The sequence below is a fragment of the Corapipo altera genome, unplaced genomic scaffold (assembly GCF_003945725.1).
Source record: "Corapipo altera isolate COAL_440 unplaced genomic scaffold, ASM394572v1 23, whole genome shotgun sequence".
Lineage (NCBI taxonomy): Eukaryota > Metazoa > Chordata > Aves > Passeriformes > Pipridae > Corapipo > Corapipo altera.
The window spans coordinates 18,254,720-18,260,314 of NW_020884878.1; positions in this window are offsets into that span (position 1 = coordinate 18,254,720).

Genomic DNA, 5,595 nt, shown 5'->3' on the forward strand with positions numbered 1-5,595 from the left:
GGGGCTGGACAAACTGCTTTCACTCAGTCTGCCCAGTGCACATTGCTCTGCATATCCTGGAGCCAGGGCAAGCTCAGAGCTTGGCTGCGAGAGAGTGGAACACAGCCCTCTGTCAAAGGACTGACACATAAGAATGGCAGGGCAATCTATATCCCCTCTCCTTCCACGGGAACAGAGCTGGAGGTTTCTGGTTACCAGCAAGATGCAGCCCCTACCTCTGGAGAAACAAGTGTCATGATGCACTTGGGGCAGCGTGAGCCAGGACAAGCACCTGGGCAGGGTACACAAACATGCCTTGGTCTGGGGCAAAGACACTGGGCAGAGTTTTCAGGAACCTCATGAGGTGAGGAACATGAAGAACAATATTTTTTGGCTCAAACTTCCTTCTGTGACACCTCAAGTAACAAATGTGTGCTGTGAGCAACCCATAGGGTATTTGATCTATGGATTAAAATCAGGGTCCCCATCTGTGATTCAAGAGCAATTGTCAATGGTAAGATGGCATTACAGACAGATGCTAGCAGAAGCCTGTGCTGACTCATTGCAATTCCAACTCGTAGGCATAGGTACAACATACAGATGAGTGGGATGAGGAAAAATGAGAAAACAGGCTGCTCTCAATGGCATGGCTCCCATCATTCTCTATAACCCAGAAATGCACAGACCAATGCAAAGTAAAAAGTGGGAGGGACAGATGCTGCAGGGGATGGTCAGACAGGCCAACTTTGGAGTCCCAAGCACAACATGATGTCTCATGTAACACTTGGATCTACCATATGGGAAAGATTAAGAGCACTATGTAATCATCTTGTATGCATCAGTGAGTGAATTGCTAGAGCCCTTGTCCCCCACAGGTCCAAGCTTTTTGTTCCCTTGGTTATTCAAGACTGAGACAGAATGTGCTTCCCATGCTAAGAGAGCAGGGTGCCAGTCTTGTAGGAAGACCTGTAAAGAGATTCAGATCAAAAATGTTGAATTTGATGGATTCAGATCAGGATGAAATACTGCCATACTGCCTCCTCATGGCAAGGGGAATTATATACCAGCCGAGGGAGAAAAGAACTCACTGTGAACTCACTGTGGCTTATGCATGTTTACATGACATTAGTTGCAACATGGACTTGTCTTCAAACATTGCTTACCAATCAGTGCAGATGTTTTGGAAGAAATTCTGTTGCAAGAATTTATTTTCACCTGAGAAGAATACACCATCGTGGACTGCTGAAGCACGACAAATCATGTGCATTGGAATATATAAAAAGTGAGCTATCTATGGAGGGCCTGCAACAGGACTCTGTGGACATATGGAACACACAAGGTCAGTGGAGACATGACTTGATCACAGCTATCCCAGCTGTATCTGCTGTTTCCAAAACCTCACCTCCCCAAAAGACCCTGCATTGCTATCCTTCAGTAATCAGTCAAGGTTCAAAGGACATGCAGAAACTGCCCTAGAAAATTAAACAAAAGCTGCTTTCATAAACCAAACTTTCCTTTTACTCAAAGCCACCACCAGTTGTCCCCAGTGCAGCTCCTCTTGGATAGGTAGGCAAAGAGACAAAGTAGCTTTGACTGCTTGAGTGTCACTCCATAAAAGCACTGACAGACTTAGCCTGCGCTAACTGCTCTCTATTGCTCCAGTTCCCATTCTACTTTTTCCCATACTCCTTTTTTGCCAGTGGGTATTGTCTATTCTGTCCTTGTTGGAATGTTTTGTGGAGCACTGTGATTAGCACTGAACCAAAATCGCCCAACCCTTGTGGACCTTTTTTACCTTCCTACTATCAGAATGAGATTTCATCTTGATGTTCAGAGTCTGGAGACCCAGAGGTCAGAGGCCACCACACGATCCACTGAGCCACCCAGTCCCCAGATCACAATGTTAACAAATCACCATTTATCTTTGTTACTGCAGCAAGTGTCCAAGGCAAAATGGTGCCAAAGATCATATCTGTTGGGATAACCTATTGATTTGTGTCATATTTTGCCCAATCCCTATTTTATTCTTGCTCAGGCAGAGGTCAAGGCAGGTTAAAAATAACTCCTTCAGTCTGAGGTGCAGGACTGAGGAATTTAAAGCCAAGCTGTTGTTCCCAAGGGTGGGTGTTCAAAAATCTCCAACACAAGCAACAGAAGCAGTAATGTACAGCAGTTGTGAGCAAGACCTTGTAGCCAGGGAATTCAAGCCATGACAGAAAGTTTTGCAGCTTTAACTAAAAGATCTTTTTTTCTCTCTCTCTTTTTTTTTTTTTTTTTTTGTGAGAGGAAATAAATCAGTTATCTTAGTTCATTCAAGCAACTAAGCATTACGAAAGTTTACGTGACATACATACACAGCAAATGCTTTGAATGCAGTGCAGACTAATGCAGATGCTGTTACGGCATTCACACCTCCTAGTCAAAGTACGCTGATCAAGATCAGCATAATTCATTGTCCTTATTCCACAGTAAGTTAAAATTTTGGACTATATTACAGGGGTAAAAAAACCTCAAGAAGATCAGAGTTGAAGTTGTTACTGTTGTTCCTAGCACTAATGTTCACGTGTCATTTTTGCCAGAGAACTCTCTAGGTAGATGCAAATTTTTATTTAGATTATTTTATCCCATTTCAAAACCTTGGAGTTAAATTGCCAACACTTTAGAGATATTTTGCCTTCCATTAATATTATGCCCTCCAGGAAATGAAATTTTAACCTAATACACTTTTCCCCATCTTTTTCATTAAAGAAACATTATGTACATGCGAAGCAGAAAACAATTCTTTATAGAATCTGCATGATCTCCTGAAAATTTTTCCCAATGATGCAAAAGAGGATCTTACCTTTACTCTGGTTTCATATTCCCACTCTTATACACAAATTAGACAATTAAGAAAGGAACCTAGTTTTTTTACTGCATCTTCTAGCAACAGAATTTCTGACACTTGTACTAAAGCTCAGCTGTTTTCAAAGGACCTAATAAGTGGACAAGTCGCCTTTTTCTCTCCACACAGAGATTTACATCTGAGTATCATTCAGCTAATGGCCACACTATTGCAGACCTCTGAAATCTGTAGAAGGAGAGAAATTAAACCAACCTATGCTATCAGGGGGTATCATGAACTGTGCAATGTATGCCAGAAAATTCGCTCACTTTTCCAATCTAATGTCAAAAAAATTGCTTCCCTTTCGATTTCCTCCTCTGAACTGTAGGGACAAAGTATTTTAGAGTATACATTAGTCATTATACTCTGGATGAGAAACAATAAAGGAATTCACCGCCCTTGTGCAAAAGTAGCATTGCAAGAATGGTGTGCAGCACCTCCTTGGGAAGTGAACAAAGCAGAACCCCCACTTCTGACAGCTCCCCAGATGGGATGAGAAAAATCTCTGTACAGAGTGGTTGACTGAAATACAGCTGGAAAACCATCCTAATGTTGTAACAAAAAGCAAAGGAAAAAACAGGAGGGGCCAAAGTTGTCCTGGGCTTACAGATAGGTACAGGGGAGGCAGGCTGGCTCACTGCACATAGCATCCTGCAGTTTTGGCGCAGAGTGGAAAAGCATGTGAGAACAAGTAGGGGACTGGGGCAAAACCTCTCAGACTACTGAGAGACATGAACATGTTCATCTCTGCCCTGTCACAAAATTGACCTGCCCCATGGTTAAGGAGGCTCAGAGATGATTAACCTTGCTGACCGTCACAGACAGGTTTCTGTCTGTAACAATCAACAAATGGAAGAGCCGAAGAGCAGTTTAAGTCTCAGCAATACCGTGCTTGCTTGTATGATATATGCTCCAAAGCCATCTCCCCCCTTACCAGATTCTTTCACCAGCCCCTTATGAAGCAGTAGGGCAGAGCCCCACGCTGGGCTGCAGGAGCTGGCCACAAGAATTAACCAACTGTGTCTGCTCATTTACAGGGTAAAGAGGAGACCATCAGCTCAAGCAGGAGGAAGAGCAGCCAGGGGCAGGAGGCAGCAGAGACCTGGCAAAGCCCTCTCCTCCCTGCTCTCTCTCTAGTGGTTCTGCAGGCGATTACTCCAGAGCACCCAGCCATACCAAAATCAATAAACAATTTATACGCAGCCCAAGGAACTTTGACACACTTAATAAAAGTCTCCAGTCACAGTTATGGCTTCATTTCACCTTAACGTCTTCTTTAACTGTCCCTTCTTTTCAAGATCAATTAGAGGCACATGCAAACAGAAAAACAAACAAAGAACCAAACCAAACAAACAAAACCACCACCACCAAAAAAAAAAAAAGTGAAAAACCTAAAAAGCAAGGTCATACTAAGCAGCTCAGCTTCTCCTCACTACTCTCCTGAGGCAAATAGAAATACAGGGACTGACAGGTAACACATTGGGACACCTTGTTTACGCATCCTTCTTGCAACCTCTGGTTCTGGGCACAGATCAGCAAGACAGCAGCCTTATTTAGGAGAGCTGGAGTATTTGGTAAGCCTCAGTTGAGCCTGCAGAAGACACCTGTTTCCCTGTAATTTCAATGGAAATTCAGCACCTCTGAAAAACTCCAAATATGAAGGGTGAAACTCTACCTATCCTCAAAAGGGGTACAAATCAGGCACCTTTAAGTAGGTCTTTGTCTTGTGCTGGCATGATCCAGTCTCACTGTCCCAATCACGCCTTTGCTTCTGATAAGACATCCAGAACTCTACCACTGAATCATCTTCTCTACTCCAGTGATTTACAAGAGGAAAGAGTAAATGAAGGAGGGTTCCTTCCAGTAATAGCAATAGGCAGCAAATAGCTTTTGATCTCTCCTCCCACTCTGTGAATTGAGGTGCTAATATTGTTTTGATGTTGTGTATTCATGTTGAAAGTATTAGAAAAGTTGCCTATGTTTTCTTGGTAACTTGTTTGAAAACATCTGGGACATCTGCTCTTGAACAAAACATAGGAAAGTAGAGGGCCTGCCTGGCCCATTTGCCAGACTTTCAGTCCTTATGAGGCTTCCTCAGAACCCAAAGTCTCTGCCCTAGCTGAGCTGAGCCCACCAGCCACCATAGCTATTACAGACAAGAACAGCTGAGCCACCTCTTTTCATTGTTTTACAACATTTTAGACCCAGGCAAAGTAAGATTCGACAGCTCCATGGCCCTGATACCACCACTGCCTTTAGGTCCTTAACCAGAACTGTATAGTGGAAACTGACTGAAATCATTACAGCTCCTCAGTTCTTCTCACTACTGCAGGAATCAGCAAGGGAAGATCCACTTTGCATTCATGCCATCAGACAGAGGAAGGAGCACCTGAAGAATTACCCTGGCTAACCAGCAACCAGGTTGACTGACCTGTCCAGGGAAGACACTGCTGAATGCTGCCACTTGGTGGCAATGGCCCAGAAAATACTATTCCCACAGGTAATAGTTTGGTCTCTCACATTGCTCTTACAGAGAGGGACTTTCCAATTGAAAGCAGAGCTTTGGAGCACAATTCATGGAGACTGCAGAAAGCAGGACAACACTTACCACCATGTCACTGTCACCAGCCAAGCATCTCCCCAACTTGGGCCTCAAATCAGAAGCACATCTGTAATTAGCCTAGGTTTCTTCTTCTGCCTCCATCACAAGAAAAAAAGAACACAAGAGAGAA